This window comes from Brienomyrus brachyistius, chromosome 14 (assembly GCF_023856365.1).
Source record: "Brienomyrus brachyistius isolate T26 chromosome 14, BBRACH_0.4, whole genome shotgun sequence".
Taxonomy (NCBI): domain Eukaryota; kingdom Metazoa; phylum Chordata; class Actinopteri; order Osteoglossiformes; family Mormyridae; genus Brienomyrus; species Brienomyrus brachyistius.
In genome coordinates this window covers 10,982,354-11,004,872 of record NC_064546.1, presented here as the reverse complement: position 1 = coordinate 11,004,872, position 22,519 = coordinate 10,982,354, and the positions used below count along the sequence as shown (strand labels likewise).

The 22,519-nt window shown below is 41.7% G+C and overlaps 1 protein-coding gene across 2 annotated transcripts in view; it reads right to left on the bottom strand.

The window, feature by feature from the left end:
* esrrga (estrogen-related receptor gamma a) overlaps positions 1-21,287 on the bottom strand; it is a 151,245-nt gene extending 129,958 nt beyond the window's left edge. Inside the window, exon 1 of one of the 2 annotated variants that reach the window (XM_048975543.1) lies at positions 21,211-21,287. The gene's annotated coding sequence lies outside the window, so the exon portion shown is untranslated. Of the gene's footprint in view, positions 1-19,239; positions 19,656-21,210 lie in introns of those variants that run through there. The other variant, XM_048975542.1, reaches the window with a different exon arrangement.
* Positions 21,288-22,519: the final 1,232 nt, after the last annotated feature.

The window sequence follows — 22,519 nt, the reverse complement described above, 5'->3', positions numbered from 1 at the left end:
AACTGGCGTGGACATGAAACGCGGCAGACTTAAGCGTGGGACTGCGGCTGGTTCCTTGCGCTGCTCCAGGTGAGGCCGCATGGCCGCCCATGAATATTCATGAGAGAAACGCCACACAGGTGACACGCTTGACTCCTGTTATGCCTGTAACTGAACAAAGGCGAGGCAGACTTCCTTTTCATCGCTCTCCCAAGGGGGCGCCCACCTTCTCCTACTGAGGATAAAATCCACATACTAATGACATAAAAGAAACAGCACAAGCAAAAAAACGACGTCTAACATATTTCCTTAAGCAGATTCACCCTGGCGCTGATTATACCGAATTCGTACTTAAAAATGCGCCAGAAAGATGCAGACAATCAGGCGACAATTGACACTGGGGCAGAACGCGAACACGTCAAGCGATAACAAAAAAAACAAAAAGTGAAAACGGTCAGTCTGGAGTGAATAAAGAGAGAAAAGAAGAAGACTGGCATTTTATAGTTTAAAGAAGTCGAGGAGGAGTGGAGAGGGGGAATGCTCCGGGGGACTGGGAGAGAGAGTGAAGCAGTCCTTAACATATTTATTTCCAAGTGAAATGGAAGCAGAGTTTTACCAAGGGGCCAGCAAGGTCAGAAAGCGGGTTGCTGGTACCCGGGGTGGGTACACGGGCTAGGCTGTCGGGAACTGCGGGGTGGGCTGACTAATGTGGGAGATTCAGACCCAACCTTTACTCCACTGTAGGACCCAAGAGTGCCCCCCCCCCCCCGACTCCGTCATACACAAACTGTACTTTCTCTACGTCAAACCAGTCCTGACAGGTACTAATGCCTTCACCTCGTCCTTCTTGCACCGGAGCCAAAGCATGCAGCATAACTATACTCATAAGTGGAGGGAAAAATCTCAAGCCAGATATAAAGTATTTATAACGTCATTAGCAATGATACATTGATTCAAATGCTACTTCTCAACCTGGGCATGAAAGCTTGCTGGTTATATCCAGAAGGTTCCATCTTCACTGGGTTACATAAGCTGACACCACTCTGGCAGCGGAGGGGGAGCCTTTCAATGACGACATCCCAGAACCAGAAAACAGACAAAGGTGGACATTTCAGGTCCAAAAAGTACAAATCCAGACCAAGATTTTGTTTCAACCAAACATACGAGTATGAGGAGTCTCGGTTGGATAGTACTCAACTGGTTGGTTGAAACAAAATCTTGGTCTGGATTTTTACTTTTTGGACCTGAAATGTCAATCAAAATGTCAAAAAGGGAAGTTCTGTGGAAATTCCCAGTGTGCTCAAACCTGGCATTTTAATGGGGATTAGACATATGCAATGAGTAATAAGTAAACTTTATTTAATAATGTGCATTTATGAATGCACACATACTAATTATTTAAAAACATCATACAAATGTTAAATCTCAAGCGTTAAACGTTTCTGTAACAGGCAAAATGAGCGGGTCTGCCGAGGTCGAGAATGTAACATTTTCATTCTGGATTTGTCCGTCACCTGGCTCGCGGTTAATGGAATCGGCCTGTCCCTGGCATGTTCCCACGCCTCCGCCTGATCTCGGGTTCGACCGAGCAACTCCCGGAGCTGCGAAAAACGGGAGCGAAGTGGGCCTGGCTTTATGAGAGGGGCCCGTCTCAGGTACGGAGCCGGCGGTGCCGCCGTGTGACGGGAGCTGGTGTGTGGGTGTCTCGGAAGGGGAAAAAAAAGGTAAAAAAAAGGTAAAAAAAAAAAAAAGGTAAAAAAAAAGGTAAAAAAAAAAAAAAAAAGGTAGGCACAAGCAGTTTCCGCACTCTGAGCATAGCTGCTGACGTGGAGAAGACACCACTGAGAACGAGGGATGGAGGGCCGAGGTGTCGCCGCGGATCACGAGCCGCTCGGACTGCGCTGGCAGGAAATGACCACGGACCACTGGGGCTGTGCCTAATCTCCGCATTATACATCGGCGTGCATTATCCTGGCTGACACCCCTGGGGAGATTCTGGATGACCGCCTCACCTAACAGTTTACCTATGGTGCATGTTTTGTTTTGTCATACTTGAAAGCAAAATATATATTATATATATATATATATATAAATAGAGGAAAGAAAAAATACAAGATGAGACTGATGCTGTCGTCAGTAGAACGCTAGATAAGCATCTTTAATGCCGTTTCCTTCATGCTGGCATCTCCCATTGTCCCCTTCATGGGAAATGAAAAGGCATGAGGGGTCATTTTTCTTTTCTTTTTTGCAGCTGCGGGAGACACTCAGTCGAACCCGAGATCAGGCGAAGGTGTGGGAGCAGGCCAGGGATGGGCCGCTCGATTCCATTAGCCGTGAGAAAAGTGACGGAAATATCCAGATTTTTACATCCTCCACCCCAAAAGACTCACTGTTTCTGCCTGTTATAGAATCATTTGAGATGAGGTCACGTGTGGGATAAGGTCTTTGTTTGTTTATTTTCACCCCACCCTGGACTTCCTGGTCATCGAGTCTCAAAAGTTAACATGACCGTAGTAAGTAAGAGTCTGTGTGAAGAGAGAACGTGAGTCAGAGGTGCAGAGGGAAGCTGACGAGATGAAAAGGGGCAGCAGAGAAGAGCCAGGTGCCTTTCTGGGAGATAAGGAGCAATGACACAACATCCAGGCACGGCCCCCCCCCTTCCGCGCAGCCCCAGGGCCGACAGCAGCGTAGAGTGTCCCCTGACGTCAGCACGCCGAGCCCCCCTGCACTCAGCACTTTGTCCTCCGCCTCGCAGGCCTGGGCTGTGCTGGAAGCTCATGCATCTCGCAGAACAACATGATTCATGAAAATGTCACGCTGACGGGACTCAAACTGAGAGAGAGACCGGCCTGTGTTCCCAAAATACCTCCACTGACTAATGCCACTGTGGGAGACGCACGCGCGCACACACACACACACACACACACACACACACACACACACACACACACACACACACACACACACACACACACACACACACACACACCCGCACCGGGACGGTGTGCTTCTCGCACATACACCTTGCTCATGAAGCCGAGCCGAAGGCGACGCTAAAATTACACACACATCTTGAGTACGGTACATGGATACAGCTTGAGGAAGCCTGTGACGCTTCAACAATAATGTGCTCAAATGGACTGAAAGTTTCAAAATCTGTCCTGAAGGTCTGTTATGTGACTTATCGCATATAGTTCTCTATTCAAATATAACTACCTATATAGTGGGGAAAAAAAGCACATTTCTGGTATTTTCCAGTAGCTTTTGAGCTCTAGAACAGCAGCAGTGGACATGCACACAAACCCACACAGTCCCACAGATAAAACCGAGGGAATATTATTTTAGTTAAAGATAAATGCATCCATAGCACTAATAAATGACTTTATATGTTATGACAAACATATAAAAATGTGTTTTTTCCACTAATAGCAAGTTTTATAAACTGGGGGAAAAAAAACAAAAAAGTGTTTTATTGGGCCAATCGCTTGACATGAGACATAAATTTAAAATGCAAGATGGCAACACCGGTAGCAATATTAGTGAAATGTCACTTTTTCGGTGTCACAGGAGAAACTGAGGAGCAATTTGAAGAAGTCTGTCTGTGGTCAGGCCAGGTGAATTAGGGGGAAATAGACTGTTTTGCAGGAGAGATCAGATTAAGAGTTGCTTAATTTCATCATTAATCTCATTAAATAAGGCAGTGGCTTTCTGAACCAGGAATGTGATGTAAATACACCAGAGACAGGACCCCCCTACCACTAATGCGTGATCACATTAGTAACTAAAAACTAAGAACCAGGGGACAGTCTCCCCCCGAAATATTTTTCACTTCAGTTGCAGGGGGTGTGACATCGGTTATGATGACATTTCGTCAATCTATGAAAGCTCTCTGCAGACCCCGTTCAACTGTTCACAGAGCCCAGGGTGAGAGACCTGGAATTACGGGATTACAAAGGAGGAATGAATGATGGAAGCCATGTCCAACATACGCCTTTCAGAGTAAAAATCATGTACATTTCTCAACGGAATAAACATTTTTTTTGTAAACTTCAAAATTAGAAGGGCAAAAATTCTAGAAGATAAATTATTTTGCTAAAATGTGCTTAGATTTTTGGAACGCATATAGTATGTTTGCGTGCATGCATTCATTTAAAAGACATCTCCAAAGAATAATGCAGTTAAAGGCAAATGAGCATCAGAGCACAAGAGATTAGTAGGAAATTGCACATTCATTTCTCGATTTTGGCCAACACAATAGGCAATAATACATTAGTTTATAGGGCAGAAAAATGGATTTTTACTGCGTCTAATTTAGCTTCCATAGCAGTCATTTAATTTAAAACCATTTTCATAGAAACCTTCTGTTTATATGTCATAACATTTCCATTTGGGTAATTCAACAAACGTGTTTTGAATAACCTCCAATAGTGATGACTTTAGGTGCAGCGCCATTTGTGAAGCTACGACAAGCGTGTTTGACTTCATTCCTATCAAATCTGTTTTAGTTGCAGTCCCTAGTCACAAGGTTTTTTCTTTTTAAGGAATATGTCACATGGTCTGTTACACTCAATCAATGAAGCGAAAAAGTATGAGAGAATGATGCCTGTACATACATACAGCATTGCAATTAACAGCAAGTCCATCCGGTAAACTATTTCAAACCTTATGATATACAAATACATACATTAACAAATAACTTGAATTTGTCTTTGCAGAAACCATCCATCCATCATCCATCCATCCATCTTCCTATTGTTTATCCAGGACAGGATCGTGGGTGGGGCGGGGGGGGCCTGCAACCTGTCCCAGGCAGCATGGGGCACAAGGAAGGGGAAACCTTTTCCTCGTTTAAACAATAATAAGACTGCAGATTTATCACTGTAGGTCAATCAGAAATTACAGATCAAAGAAGTTTTGCTTACTTGCATTTACATTTACAGCATTTGGCAGATGCCCTTAGCCAGAGCGACTTACATAAGTGCTTTAAGACTCCACAATGACTTGCTATCGGTATTCATACAGAAAGCGGATAAATTCAAAGCCAATCGTTTTGCAAAATCACTCTAGGGCTACAGAGGACATTGTGAATAATTTCTATAGATCATCACAGATTTGTTTGTGTATAACTATCAAAGAGCTTAACAGTTTGCATGCAGAACTACAGTAAGCAGATGAATAGGAAATGTTAGCTGTTAAGTCTTAATTATTCGAACCTTTCAGTGATACAATATTTCAAACTTGCCTCGGAGGCCAGTAAATATGTGGATTTTCATCACTGATACTTCAGGACTTGGTATCATTTTCAGTACAAGTGTTAAAAAGAAGGTATACTTCTTATTGTATAATTCCATTTCTGATATTTTCCCTTTCAATTTTTCAATCGTTTATTGATAATTTGATTATTTTGAACAACTGACTGCAATCTTCGTTTTGGCCCCATTTTTCTAAAGTCTTCATTACTCTTTGTACCAAGTTAAAAACATATAAGTTTAACTTACACCTTGAGCTTTATCTGATTTGCAATTGACTATTCATTCAGCCAACAGCTTAATAAAGGCAAATTAATTAAGAGCTCAGCAGGAAGGAAAGCCAGCACCCCCTCCGGCCCGGGAGGCCGGGAATTGCCCACTGCAGGTACAAGCCAATCTTCAACAATACTTAGAACAAGCAGCCCCTCAATTTCAGTTTTTGTTTAACCAACTATATTACTGTAAATGAGGACTGAAAAATGAGTGAACCAAGAATATTAGCTTCCTACAATGTTCTTTGTAAGTTATCCTGGATATATGTAGCTAAAGACAACAAAATGTGTATAAAAAAATACAAAAACATCACAGCTACATGGTTATATCTCAGGACATAATTATAAATTGCCTGAATTAGCCAGACTGCAACTAACTTTTAAATGGCCTGGCATTCCTTACAAAGCCCGGTTATTAAACTGATACATTATAACCCGTAAACAGCAGGTTTTAACATTAACACACAATACTGATGTTTACACATGAATGAAAACGTCAATACTAACTGTCCCACAGAAGTTATCTCCATGTTAAAGAAATAAAAAAAAAACTTGGTCACTTAATTTAAGTCACAACTTAATTGTGCAACACTGGGGTCATGAGGTGGCCCAGGGGGAGCACTTCAGTATCTCCAGTGTTGGGGGACTGAACCTTCCTCCTGCTTGAAGAGTGTGTGGATTTTCCATGCTCCCCTTGTGTAGCGTGGGCTTCCTTTGGGTCCTCTGTCCTCCTCAATTAAAATATACCCAGCTAGGCTTTTTGGTGACTCTAAACTGCCCACAGTGTATGCCTGAGTTTGAGTGTGTTTGGGCACTTTGATGGACCGGCAGGCCGTCCATAGTGAAACCCGGCCTCACGCCCTATCCTACCTGGGATAGGCTCCAAGACCCCCTTCGACATTCGAACAGGATAAGCAGTCGGATGATGGATGGGTATTTGTACATTAAGGGGGGCATATTTAAAATTGTATTAATTCAAAGTTAACATGGTGAATAGTCGTTTGGGTTCCTTGATTATATCCTGAACTCTACCAGTTAAAACCAGGAAAAACATCCAACTACAAAAAGCTAAAACTGCAAGTTACTTTGGAAAGAAACAACAGAAAAACCAACTAAATTTCATTGAATTATTTGCTATAGTCCATGTTCCTCAATGTGTTAGTAATAAAATAAGAGGTGCGGATGGTTCACGTTGGCCTTAGTCTGCCAGAAAACAGAAGACACGACAGAATGTGCTCAAGGAGTGATACCAGACTGCAAGGTAAAGCTGAGCGTGGCATCGCTCCTGTATAACCGGCATCCCGTCTAGGGTGTCCCCCCCACCCAGCGCCTCCTGGGACAGGCTCCAGGCTCTCCATGATCCTGCACTGGGTAAGTGGTTATGGAAGACTGCTTTCTGTACATATCCGTCCATCACACAGCCATCCAACACATCTAAATATGAAGAAAAATGGAAGAGGAGAACAGTACTGTGGAAAATTGGAAGTTGACCCCCACCCAGCCATTTTGTTTCCCACCTGTTCCACTTTGTACCCCAGCTGTTTGCCACTTCAAACCAACTGCGAGGGGCCCTTGCTGCGGGGCACTGAGTCGGCAGCGGCCGGCAGGCCTGGCGGTGCCTTTGTTGCGGGGTGATCCACTTTGCTATAAATATGTTTGCCCTTTCCTGCTCAGCCAGCCTGAAGGATTAGCAACTCCCCACTTTGGAAAAAGAAAGACGAAGGAAAAGGGGTCCGTCCCTGCCTTTCCCAGCGCGTTCCTTTCCCTGTGGGGGCGAGGGAGGGGGCAGGGGAATGGCATGTATGTTGGGGATGGGGTATCAATGGGTCACACACTGTAGCTATCAGTCTGATTCACATAATCTCTCACCCCCCCCCCCGCTCCCCAACGGAGACACCCCCCTCCGCAGTCACATGCCCTGGAAGGATCTTTAATCTGCTAACGAATGGGAGCGCGCCACATCAGAGAGAAGCTGCCCCATCCGTACGACCGCGTGCCGTAACCTACCGCGTTAAAAATCGGCTCGTTTTCGTAGCAGACGATTATCCACGGTCATGGTCTCCTCACCGTCTGTCTTCTCGAACGCCCTCATGATACGTCACGTAAAACAGTGACTCATTTACATCTAAATTGATGTGGGTGGTTATTAAACTGCTTATTATTGTTACCACCATAAAATGTATACATTATATATATGTTCTGGGTCTGAAAGCAGCTACATAATGCCTTGAACCCCCATCAATCTTCTTTCAACAACTAATAAAATGACTAGAAGTTGGTGCAGAGAGCAGCTTCTAGTCCATGGACATTTTGCTAGGATATGGAATTTAGTTAGCACAGTAATTAAACACTTTTTCACCACAGGATGGCTATGATTAATGTGTTGCAAATGGGACACCTGACCAAGTGTACAAAATACCAGTTGTTATACAGTGAACCATAAAATGCACAAAACAACGTCTAAATGATATCTTTTTTGTTTACATAAGACGCATCATCAATGGCTGTGGGCCAAAAGAATAGCAGAATGCAGTCGCAACTATTTTGGTTGTTCTCCATTTCATGCCTATAAATGTATCAGTTATCAAAAATTGCTTTTTCATAAGATACACTCACATCTTAGAAATGCTTCACAAGTTCATTAAAAAGACTTTAATCTTTGTTTTAACAGTGTATGGACTAAATTTGACATCCACGGAATACAAATTCCATCCATCCATCCATTCTCCAAACCGCTTATCCTACTGGGTTGCGGGGGGTCCGGAGCCTGTCCCGGAAGCAATGGGCACGAGGCAGGGAACAACCCAGGATGGGGGGCCAGCCCATCGCAGGGCACACTCACAACCCATTCACTCACACATGCACTCTTACGGGCAATTTAGCAAGTCCAATTAGCCTCAGCATGTTTTTGGACTGTGGGGGGAAACCGGAGTACCCGGAGGAAACCCCACGACGACATGGGGAGAACATGCAAACTCCACACACATGTGAGTACAAATTCAAATTTTGAAATATTCAACTGACTATTTCAACTATTCTTCTATTTGGTAAGAAAAAGTCCTAAAAGAGAAGGGGCTTTGTAAAAATTTAAAATATTGACAGTCCAATTGTAAAAATTGAATTTCATACATTTTTACATAATTGCATGAAATTAACTAAACTCATGGAAACTGATCGGTCTATACTCAACATGTCCATACAAGTTTTTATACAATTTCTCAGAAGGATTTATTAGTGACGCTCCAATCCAAATCACGCAGTCCCCATAACTCCATCAGCAGTACACTAAACACTATGCATGCTAAGACTCTACGCACACTGTCACAGCAATAAAAAATCAGTCATTTAATCGTCATGTGTCATTTTTTTCTTTATTTACACACATATATAGAGAGCAAATGCTCCATCTGCGACAATCTAATGAGTACTTAGGAAAAATAAATACTTTTTGGAGATTCTTACGCATTTTATATAAAAATCAGTTTCGCTTACATTTTTATAATTCTATATGTAATATATCCATAATACAATAATTGAATGCTTCATATTGTATTCATCTTCAAATTCATATTGGAAATCCATGATCATTTCAGACTGAACCAGATTCATAGAGTTCTGCAAGCACTAAACATCGTGCAGCTTAACTCTTTGACAAAGTGCTATACAAACAATGAATACACGCACCAAAGCAAATTTATGCAAAGAAAAACTTTGCAAGTAGTAACTGCTTACTCATTTTTATTAAACTTTAAGCAACAGCTACAGATAAGTAATGTTTTATGCCCTGGATTTGTTAAGATTACCTTTTTTTAAAAGAGTGAATTGGGAGGAATATTAGTTTAGCAATTAAACATGAGCTTCACCCAAGGCCAAGATAATTCTGAAATTTGGGTCAGTTACATGACAAGCACAGCTATCGACTGGTACTACAGATGCAGTTTTGGAAAAGATCAGCGATGGGAAAATGGTAGGATCAGCCATTTGTGTCACGTCAGGCATCAGCACCAATCATCTCCTGACTTGCGCTGCTACATAGCAACAGTGCATTTCTACTTTTCCGGTGGCCCTAAATTCTTTATGAATAATAACACTGGGCCTCGGGGAACGAGGTTAAAAAAGTGTGAGCGGTATCCCTAACACTCTTGGGGTGTTCCTTGACAATCTGGAATGTGCGCGAGCTTTGATGTGCAGCAAAGCCCTTCCCGCTTCCGCTGAAATGACTCCAATGTGTTGTGATGCGCTGCAGAGGCTGGAGCCAAGAGTAGTCAACCTTGGGCCGGCGACCGTCTCCCGCCGCCGCACGGTGCCGGCAGAAGGAAAATGCGTGACACAGCGTAGCTGGGTCACTTATTGAATTAATGGCGGAATGTCTTATCACCACGACGTGAATAAAAATAGAGCCTCTAGCTGAAATCAGATGCCCAGGGAACAGGGCAGCCAGACAGCTATCCGTCATATTTTTAGCTAGGTGAAACGAGGACCTTGGAAAGGGGATCAAACGCATTGGAGAGCTGCACATGGAAAGGATGAAAGGAGATGCAAAATTCAGTGTGGCTCTAAAGCGACTGAGATTATCTGCGACCAGCAAACAAATTCAAATTCTATTTGTCACATGCGTGATCATACATAGCAAAACCTGCAGTGGAAAACACATTATAGTACCACGTCATGAGCCAGATCAGTAGACAAAGGGTTGGTACGGAGGGCGAGGGAGGGTCACCTTTAACCTTGAAGAGCCCAACACTTCATAAGCAGCTGACGTGACACCGACGTGTCTCCTGAACTTAAGCAAACCAGATGTCTTACAAGCTCTAGTAAGTCATTGTCATTCTTTTCTACGCCAGTGATCACACCCTCCCCCCCAAAGGAAACCATGGGGATTTTATGTTGCGGAAATCCAACTTCAAGACAATTTAAATTACCCATGAGTTTATACTGATTATGACTATTAACACAAAAACTCATACATTACATCCTTCCCACAACACACATCAAAACAACTACAAATAACTGGTTAGAAGATAAATAAATGGATGGGTTGATGGATGGATGGATGGATGGATGGAAAGTACCCATTCTTAAACTCATAAAGCATTATCTAAAATGGAAGAATAAAAGCTGTCACTCATCCATCCATCCCTAAATGTTTAGCAGGGTTGATGATGATTTTGGGGAAACCCGGAGAGGGGTGCTGCTCCATCACAGGCATGTACTCACACAATGACAAAGTGTAACCTACCTCTACAGCTACCAAATAACCTAAACTGCATGTTTCTGTAGCATGGTGGGAAACTGGAGCACCAAAGGAAGCCCAGGTGAACATTGGAAAAACACGTGAGCCCCAAACACAGAAGCAGAGCGGGAACTGAACAAGCAAACACGGTGGTGGTAGGCCACAGCAGTATATTATTACAACGTCAGAGATAGATGAATAGAATTCAAAACATATTATTTTTTGATCAATACACCCTTTATTCTTCCAATCTTGTTCTGAAGTATCAGTGGTTCAATATTCCCAGAACGTTACATAAATCTAAATGGAATCTGCTTAAGATGTGACTTGCGCCTTACAAAAAAAAAAAAAATCTCAAGATGGTGCCCTCGGAGGTGCCTGTGAGATGCATCACTTTCACTCATTCCTCCTCATACCGAAAACACAGCATTCCATGTTAACCCTCTCCCAAGCCCCTCCCAAGACTCCCACGACACTTTCAAAAGCTCTGCGCCAAGTGACAAGATATTACTCATATCAAAAAGCTAGCAAGGGAAGTGGGAAAACAAGCGGTAATGAAAAAGCAGGAGGACAGATACAGGTACTTGGAACGTGGGACCAAGATTGCAGCTTTCGCCTTCAAAGGACACACAGTGCCGTGCGGCAAAGAAAACACACAGCAGGAGCGATGTGAAGGAGGAACACAAAGGCCTGCTCTCCTATGGTGCCAATTCATTTCTCCTTATGAAACTATTTAAGTCGGAGGGTTTTCTCTGCGAGCCTCTCAGCCAGAAGAGCTCACCGCTTTATTAATATCATCCCTTTACCTTTTTCAACCCTGGGACCTATGACCTGCCTTACCTGTATAAATAGTAAGAACTCATTTACCAGCAAGAAAGCGCTGAGGGGCAAACATGTCCTGGGTAATGAAGTGTTCAGCTTGTGCATGATTAACCAGCTGGTGGGGGAGGGGCAGGAACCACGGGCCATGAAATAAGGGAGAAAATTGATTAGCAATTTTCATTTACACAACTAAACAAAATCTATTTTGCATATCGAGCTGGTAAGTTAGTGGGAGCATCACGTGATCAACAGCCAAAAACGCGATGGCTTTTGTTCTAAACGCAAACATTTTCATTACAAAGTTCCATTATGGGGGTCTGGAGTCTGGAGCCATCTGACATTCATGAGAAATGGAACTGGTGAGCGAATCACGTCTCAGCATTTCCCAATGTGACCGTACTGCGAAGACTCATGATCCAATGATCATGTGGTGGTACATAACACATACCCCCAACAAGAGCTATGAGTTTTAGCTGAATCTGAATTTGTATTTGTAAACTTTATGACAATATAATAGATGCAAGAAATTTCAGGATTTAAAAGCCACTGCAATGTTTTAAATCATATACCCTTGACATCCATATCTAATAAGGAAAACTGAAGCTAACACACACACACACACACACACACACACACACACACACACACACACACGAGTCTACAGAGCCATATAACAATCCATAGCCCTTAAGTAATACACACAGTATGACATTTAATATTCATGTTATTGACGTTTTAGTTACTTATGGTTTATATCCTACCTTTTTTTGTTACATACACCTTCATACACCTACATACACCTTCATACACCTTCATACACCTACCCCAGCCAGGAACGCAAGGAGTTCTGCGCGTAATGAGCGCGGCGACGCGCTACATCAGCTCTTCCACCCCAACCTGACCTGACCCGATACAACTACTGTATTCCGTGAGGCATCAGTCTAAACTATCAATGCCTTAAAATGTGTTAACCATGGGTGATTCCCCCCCCCCCCCAACAAGGTTGTTCTAGAACTATTCAATTTTAAAATACTCCCACAGTAAGTGCCGAAAGATTCGTAAGCATGTTTGCTACATCTGGTCATCCTATTGCTGGGCTTTTCTGCGTTGCTTGCACCAATATTCCACATAGTCTGACACTGGACAGAAAGACTAATTATAAGTTAAGCTGATGGATGCCAATGTATAGCAAAATAATCATCAAAGCATCCACTTCAAACAGATGCTCCAACAGAGGGTGAGGTGGCCCGTAATACATCAAAAATAGGAACGTGGGTTAACAGTCATAAAAAGAAACAGCAAGTTTGAAAAAGGGTCCAACGCTGATTTGCAGTACTGGGTCAGGAGAGGCCCGGCCAGCCGCTTAGAATGACTGAACAAAACGCCTCACCAAGCCGGCGCTTTATTGGGTCAGTTTACAAATGCACCTAAAACAAAACTGAGTGAAATCAGACCAAATACCGTCAAAACAATGCGGGGTTACGCTTTGCTCTAAATTCATGTTTGAATAAGAATGAACATAATTAAATCAGGCCAGACTCTTTAGTGGTTGGAACACATGAATGCACGACGAAAACCGCGCAGGAAGCAAAGAAAACTGGAGACACAATAAATATTTTTTTTTTTTATGAAAAAAATTGAAAATCGCAAATGTCATCAAAACAAGCTGAGGCACTGACCAGAAACCAAGTTACCAACAGGAAACAGAGAATTTAAATTAAAAGTCCATGAAGTATTTCCACTGGAATAAATTCTCGTGGAAGTCAAACCCACCAACCATCACTCTCTCATCTCATGGAAACAACTTTGTGGGATGGAGTAGAATTTTTAAGAACAGAGTCACAACTTTCAGTGTATTGAAAGTCAAAGCGCAGCAAAATACCGTTCCTTTAATCAAATACTTGCATTCTTTCACTAGAAATTGGGTCGGTGGAGCAACGTCATTTTATTCGACGATCTTAACTCAATCATTCATGTTCCGTGCAGCTTATTGCATTTGGTTAACATGCTTAATGAATTTGACTATCATCAGGGGTGTAGCTTGGTTTGCTGCTTAGTCTTAATTTGAAATTCAGCATCTTTTTGCTGCTTTAGCAGACCGGTATAGAACCGTGCAATGTTTTCCTCCTTATTAGCTGCTTTCAGATTTTCCTGCACATTAGGCGATAGCATTGTTTTTCTATTATGACACCCCATGCATTGGCACAAACAAACTGGGACCTTTTGGCACTGCTGTGTAATGACATAGACTGCTTCACAAGTACCACAGTACAATTAAACGGGTAATCTGGACTCATGGCTGTATACATTTAGCTCCAAAAGAATAAGAAAAAAATGGATGGACCTTGTACTGCATCAAGCCTTTGTCCAACCAGTAAAGAACAGCGAGATAAGCAAGATGAACGGCTGTCTCAGGTTATTTACTTATTTAGTTTGCCAACATTTACATGAATTCAAATGAGATTCCCAGCAGACTTTAACTAATTGTTCTACCAATGTCTTTTGACTTGTCTTGCTACCTGTTCCTATGACCTTGTGTAAATTATTATTTTAAGTCTGAGTAATAGATGCTTTCATTTTGAAGTGAAATGAGAAAGGCTGATACCTCATTAAGAAAGGATGTTATTGTAATAATGTAGCTAGTAAAATTAAAGTACAGTATAATGTATGTGCTGTTTATTTTACAGTAGTAATAAACTGAAGAACTGCTCATAAGTTTCCATCTATCCATCACTGTACTCTCCATAACAACTTATTCAACACAGGGACAAGACAAGCCTGGAGGAGATCCCAGGACACACCGAGCGAGGGACAGGGTGCACCCAGCAAAAGATTCTACAAAAACAGAACAGCAAAATTGTTTCAGACAGGGGTATAGCACCTTCTGGCTAGATGCACACTGCAGAAATGCAAAAAGCATATTTATATACACAATGCTAATGCTAGGCCATCGTGCAGCATCACTTTCTACTTATACAAGTTATTGATTAATACTGACACAAGTTATCCATGGTTTTGCAAAGGACGAGTGTGAAAAACCTATAATTATATATATCTTAGTTATGTAAAGGAATACAATTACATTAATTTCTGACTATATAGACCTTTGACATAATCAGTTATGGTCCAACCCTATTTTATAGTATAGTAGGCTGGTTTGAGCAGTACTGGATATTGTTTGTATGCAAATTCCTCGCAAAGTAGTCCAATGACCTGACAAAATCAAACCGAGCTGTGTTTCAACAATGCCCAGGTACTCTCAATTATTTAACAAAGCTTTTCATAAAGATGAGAAGTCAAAGACAGGGGATCAAAATGTCTGAGCAGTACCCACTAAACATCAAAGATCAGACGCGCTTCATTTCTAAACCCTTGAAGGACTGAAGGTATCTTGCCCATCATGTCCGAAAACCAGTTGTTACACTGAGCCTATGGATGTTACGGATGATAAATGAAGCTGTAAATTTCTTATATTCCCGTTTACTAGTTTCTAAAGTAAGGCTTCTTTGTTTCTATAGCAAAGCACATGAAGGTAAGCATCTCGTTTAGAGACCTGCAACGGCAGTGACGAGCACCTAGGATTTTGTTTTTATAAACGTTTCCTGAGTCAATGTCAGATGCATCAAAACTCCATAAATCAAGCAAGCCAGACAAGCTCACGTTCACCCTCTCCCCCCCTGCCTGAACCGCCCATGTAAACAGCTCTCCCCCCTCATACTCTTGCCGGTACCACTGGCTTCAAATCTGGGCCCATGATCACATGTGCAGCAAGACTCTACGTCGAGGCCCGAGAAACAAGACATTGCGGTCGGCAAAAAGTAAGAGGATAATCTGCAAGAAACTGGCAACTAGGGAGAGCAGTGCCAACCAAACTTACCATTATACACTGTACACAGCTTCAAATTTAATTTCCTGCAAGATTACACACGATAATTACTAGCGTTATAAATGGCATAAGTAATGCATTCCAATTAAAAGATCTATAGGCATCGATCTTGCAACAACAAGGCGCGGTACTGCAGTCAGTATAATGCTATGAAGACGAAGCTACACAAGAAACTTAAAATATGTACGGAAAAGAATTAAACTACTTCAGTCTTATTCTGAAATCGCTGAAGGCTAAAAACACCCCAATGAAATCTCCCCCCTGCTAAATGTTAGAGAAAACTGTTAAAACGATGAACTAAGAATTTCAAAGGAACCCCAAAAATCCAGTGATCAGCTGATATATAATAAAAGAAGTAATAGTTGCATTAAAATTTGAGATATCATACGTGGACGTAGTTACACTTTTGTACAAGTGAAGCACAATTATTAAAACTGAATTAATAAGAATCAATTAGTTCATGTCATATCATTAAAGTGTCGGAAATGAATGGGAGCAAAGAGCAAAAATGCCCCAAGAAATCACAGAATGCCCCAAAAAAAACATGACTGAGGGGCATAAATTGCTCCCAAGATTACAAAAAAATAAATAAAAAATGTACAGCTACTTTAAGCCATTGTTTTATTTTTAATCATTTCATTTAACTTCCATTTCCCTCTGTAACATACACTCGATACAAACAGCGCTGTTGTTACCGCTAGGGGTGTGTCCTCAGATTGTCTGCTTACCATTGGCTTATCTATCCATCTACTGTATCAACAAGTTTCACAGTTGCCTGGGGCTCTGAAGTATATCGATTTTTCACGGTATATCGACATATTTTCAAAATGCGATACTGGGTAAGACGATACCGTTTATATCGACGTATCTTTCATTGTGTGTTAATGCCAATACTATTCCTTCCTGGTCATGAACCACACGAGACCATCGGTCGTGACATTGCACAGACCCCCAGAATTCACATCTAAACCGTTCAGTAAGTGCCTGACAGGGCAGCTGGTGGAGATGAAGAAGAATAGGCACTCGTTTGGACTTGTTTTAAAACGCTGCAGAGTGCTTCACACGTTTAAAATATCGTAATTCGCAGTATTTGTTCTATTTTGTTGAAGAAACCAGTTCAATTTATTTTCAGTTATTTTCAATCTATTTTCAATTTCTTTTGCCAAAGAGTTTTAATGGACCTTTAACAGTCTCTAAAGAGAAGGTTTAAAAAAGACCATGAATTAGTTAATTTGAAAGGCTGTGATGAAGTTTTCACTTTATCTATCAACTAATGCATGATACGTGTATGAAGGCTATTAAGAGCTAAATAAAAGCCAAAATAGTCAGAACTGTCTCCTCTTTCTGATGGTATTCTATACACGCAGAAGATACCGGCGCACTTCTCTGCGGGACAGCAGTGTGCTTTTTATTGTACTCATGTTGGCACAAGGCAGTAATTACTGTACCAATTTGACATTTTAATTTCACATTAAACACAGAAACTTTATGCGTCATTTACTATATATAAAAAGTGCCCCCAAAACTTTGCCCCCATTTTTTACAGGAGTGCGGGGGCGAAAGCTGTCCCCCAAATATTTCTTGTTCATTTATCTGAAACTGTTTCTCAAACTGAATATACATTGCGGTGGATTTCTTAGTAGATGTGAGCAGTGCTGCGACCTACACAGAATACATCATATAGTTTGAGTACAGGATAGGGGTTTAGTCATTAACACATACCGTCAATCCAATAAGCATCATCATTCGCTCCTGTTCAAAAACAAAATGTCAGCATTACTTGGAAAGAGGATTAAGAAAAGATTAGATTTCTGACCAGGGGTCTGTGGAACTTTACCTAGACCATAGTAAAACAAAAATGATAAATGTTAAAAAAAATAATAATAATAAAATAAAAAACACACATTGTTTTCCTGTTAATAATTCAATGAAGCTTCCCTGCCAATACATGCTAGTCGTACAGCTATTTTTTCCAATAGCATTTAGGACGTTAGCAAAATGCAAAAAAAAATTAAGCACCATACACAACTGGCAAAATGTCGCACGTTGTTTTTCAATAATAGAGAAAAACTGAAGTTTTAAATATATTTAACTCTACACACAAACATTTAAACTTAATTACATTTAAAAAAAAAACAAAAAAAACTGTTGGAAGGCAAATTAAAATGGCCTATTTCAAGGCCTATTCAATGTTAAATAATCCTATGGATTATATCGCCAAATACATTTTTCTCTAGGCCAATTAATCCATGTATATGTGAATGAATCCCTAAAAGTATTTTCACTGCACAAGTCATTAAAGTACAGAACTTCATGTGGACTGGACATTTGATCAGAAATTAAATCTTATGGTCCTTGTGTAACTACATGAGGAACTCCCACTGAAGGAATATGCATATACTGTAATACAGGTTAGATTATGCAAAAAAGGAAAACATCCCCCAAACTCAAAAGGCACGGTATGGCAGCAGAATACAAATCAGAAGATCAACTTTGCTCAAAGTCTACGGGATTTTGAAAGGCTTTTGGTCCAAAATACTAACCGTGGATTAAGAGTAAATTGAGGCTTAAGTGAACAGAAAGATACACTGTACAGATTGATGATTTGAAACAACCGGAAAGATCCTAAGTCACATTTCCCATAAAATCCAATTAAGGTATATCAGCATACTTAGCTGCTTTTGAAAAACTACACAGACTTCCAAATAAATGGAACGCCATATGTCCGAAATACTAAAACTACTAACATTTACCATTTAATACACCCCAAAAACATGCCCGTTCTACAATTAGCACAAGTCAATGTCCTGCGCGTCACCGTTTATAAATGGAGAGCGCAGCTCATTTTGTAAATGGATGCGAGGGAGAAAGTAAGGTGAGAAATATGCAATGAACCCACAGCAAAGACCCACCGCCTACTTTTAGGTCAGAAGTGCTGGAGTCGGTCACTCTTGCAAGCCCGAGGTTAATACCAGCAAACACCCTGGTAATGCTAAAACTGTGCCAAATGACCGCAGAATATTTGAATAATTGAGCATGTGACCTCAATTGCCTGGCAAAATGCACACATTGGCTGTTTCTCAATGCTAGAAATAATTTCAGTGCAGTTACCATACTCACAGGAAATTATTGGGAAATAATCATGTCTTCCACACACAAACACACACACACACACACATTTATGCATGCTATTTATACACCACATTTATTTTACATTATAATATGTATTTTACTAAGGAGGGGCCAACATATGGGGCTCTGTTCAACATGTCAGAAAGCAGCATCCCTTGGTTTTTGAAATGCAGGAGTAGAGAATATTAATTAGCTTGTCAGGACAGTATCCAGTTTCAGGTTCTAACCTCCCAGGTACTGTCTGGTCATTAAGGCAGAGAACTCCACTGCTTTATGTTACTCACTAACAGAAGCACCATATGCACAGACCTACTAAAACATGTATAACCCTTAACAGGAGCGTCTAACAGTTGGACCAAAGTATGCTAGCATGCGTTATGGTGCTTAAAATGATGGGATGATGAAAACAACCATCAAAATAGCTCAAGGTACCAGGTAGGTCATACTAGAAAAGGAATAAACAAAGTTAATGCCAGGACTGATACGCACAGCACGCTGCATTCTGAATAATCCCGTCAGAAGCATCACGCATACAAGAAATAATCAGAAGATTTCAGGAAACACTGGTCGAGTTACAGCTTTTTTGGGCTTAGTGGGTCAGCGCCAAGAGCAGCATTTTTTTGCACACCCCACTGTCAAAATCCGTATAAGCGCACGTTTACTTACGCCGGTTCCTGGCTTCTTCAAAGAGTTTTGGTGCAGTTTCAAGGGCAAACGCTCGCCGGCTGCCTCCTCTCTTTTTTTTCCTCTCTTCTCTTTCCTCCCCCCTCTGATAGCGCGACGACACGAAACGAGCCGCGTCTCCCCCCTTGCTCTTCTGATCAGGGGCGGTATAGCTCTCACAAAATCATTAAGCGGGACCGATTTTGGCGAGCTGCTGAAGGAAGGAGGGAGAGGGGGAGAAAAGGGCTGCTTGATGTTGCATTACAGGCCGGCTCCTTGCCTTGCTTTGCGCACCGGGACACATCGCCAGGCGAGCTCCTATTGCAGTCCTGCAGAAAAGGGCTGCTTTACTGAAAAGCGGCAGCATCGCATTTCAAGGCAAGTCGCAGCGAGGACCCGGGGACTGAGGCTGACTTTGACGCGCTGGGTCTCTACTTAAGACTTTACTTTAGACCCCTCGACACTGTTGAGAATGCCCACTATTTACTGAACGGGGCTGCGATGAGGAAGAACGGATTAAACGGGAGCTCGGCACGACGTTTTACTTCTCCCGTTTTCTGCTCGGTATCGTCTCTGCAGCGCTACGTTTGCATTTCAACACAAACTAATGTAAAGGATCACCAGCACATAATATAAAATCACACTCGTTTCATATTCCCTTAATTGCTGCAGTGCGCCGACATTATTATACAGGTTAAAATATGCTGCTAGATAAAAATGAAACCAAAATATTTTTTTTAAACTTTTTGAAAATAAAAAATACCCACGTTTCTACACGGAGAATGCCAAACAACTAAACCATGGCATACTCTCTGTTCCTTTTCACGTTTTGATTTAGGCGAAACACACTACGGCTGTCAAATCTAAATTAATAGCAGTGATGATGGGGTCTTTATAAATAAGACAATTTACTTTTCCCCAGGGATAAGACATCAATGCAAACTGGTGAGATATCAGATACCTACTTCTTTGACCTTTACTTTCGTTTCCTGCAGGGGTAAAGCATCGTTTTTGAAGAAAATTCAACGATACCCCGTATTATAAAGGGCGGAATATTTTGGGGGCGAATCTTAACCACTTACTCATATCTACGGACGGCGCGTCACGTGACCCCACTCCTTCACCTATAACATAAAATCATTCGTATTTATTCTTTTATTTTACGTCAAAAACACTGACAAAGTTTTTTTTGTTCTCTCTAACTAATAAATAAGCGTAGCCATATTGTGGAGTGTTTGAGAACTTGGGATACACAAATTGCGTTGCATCATTATACGAGATGAGGTACCGTATGTCTGGGCGTAGAATAGCGGGGGCGGAGTGGACATGTCCGTTTTTAGAAGGACATAATATTATCTTATTTATTGTGATGCACAGGATACTGTTAGCTCGCAGGCCACCCGCACGCCGCACGGGGCGCGCCTCCAATGCGGGTGTCCCGCACAGCTCACGAGCACGGATCGCTTCTGCTGGATGCGACGCTGGAGCAGTTTGCGAAACGCAGCGCAGATCGCTACAACGCCACAATAAATATATTAATTTCCGAGCGATAAGGATTACCTCTCAGACGCCGAACCGACCTAAGCATTTCAAGGACGAGTCCTTTGGTCGATAAATGTCAGTCACATTTTTCGTCAGCGGACGTTTAAAAGTTAGCATAAAAAGAAACGGAGTCGGTCCGTGTGCTATCAATTCTAAAATGTCTCCAAATTTAACACATATTGATGCATTAAAACACACATAAATTTGCGTCTATCGTCAGTCACGGCAATATGCCGTCTTGTCACTTCCTCGCTTGCAAACCGAAATGCACGCGAAACATATCTAATACACCTTAACACTGAGCTTACTTGGTTATGAAAAGCAATCTCGTAATTGCATGTGATGTAAGGGGAGAGGAAAGAATAAAAAGAACGCCTAAAAGGAAAGAGAAGAGCGCTGCGTACTTTCGATATAAAGCCTCAGTTACGATACCTTGCAAGCCTGTGGCGAGTGTCCAGGTGATACTGGTACTTAAAGAGGCAGAAGCCGATTTCCGCCTAATACCCTACCGGTGTAATTTATGCCAGTAGCCTCAGAGTGCTGTGATCTTTAAACAGCATGCTTGCATTTCGTCGTGTCAGTGTTTTTGAAATGTTTTGGAGGTACAGTTTAGAGTAACTAAGTTTGGGGCTTGGGATAAAAAAAAAAGAACATCAGTGGAAATGCAGTTTGTGGGAAAGGGTAAATTATTGACGACTAATGCATGTTTGTTGCATACTATTAAAGTGTCTTAAGGGTTTTAAAATATGCATATTCTATACTGGTCCCCATAGGATATGATTCTGCAGTGCTGGTGCTGTCCTGCCCGGTGTTCTATACCCTATGGAGGCTTTTGGATCATCGAACCACTACCCTGCATAAACAGCTCTCAAACCTGAATGGATGGATAATTCATAATAAAGAAAATAAATATCTCTCTCTGCATGTTTGCAAGACTGTGCTAGGATGACCAGACAATCCATGTCAGACGGGACACTTTGAGCTGCTTCAGGTTTTACAGGCTATTTTAAAACTGGAGTTCTCCTGTGTTTGGCTAAACAGTTCAGTTCTTCTCGCACTTTGACTGGTTTGTCTCCTTGATTGAGAGACTCATCCAGCTGTTTCACATGAACATCAGTGACACGGGCATGATTACAGGAGACCGACCAATCAGCACACAGCAAGAACTCGGCGTTTCAGTGAAATCCAGGGACTTTGAATTGAAATGATAGTTTACAAATCCAGGTAGCTCAAGGTGTCCTCTGCTTTCCCTAGTTTGTGCACAATCTAACTTGTTTTTTTTTTTCCTTTAATCGATCAATAAATGTTAACTACATACCAACAAGGACTGGCATCACTCTGGCATTGCCAGACCTATGCCGTGGATCACAAGAGTTCCAGGCCACTGACCTGGGCTCCGTCATACAGAATGGCTTCTGAGGGGAGTAACCAAGCAAGGCCATTTGGAGCAGAGAAGAGACACACATGACACAGAGGTCAGGAAACGGACTGACCGTATGGCAGACCTATAAGAAATTCTGTCCCGTGCAAATACATTCTCAATAAAACCCAGACATGACATCAACATAATGGAGACATTCAGGGAGAGAATGTGTTGGTCAAACCCTCAGCGAGATAAGGGGCTTAAACATTAGCACTCTGTATTTTGTGAGAATTTCTTCACTAAAGATCAAGCAGAAAGCTACAAAACATTTGGAAAATGGACAGTTGACAGATTTGACATCTTAAATAAATACTAAAA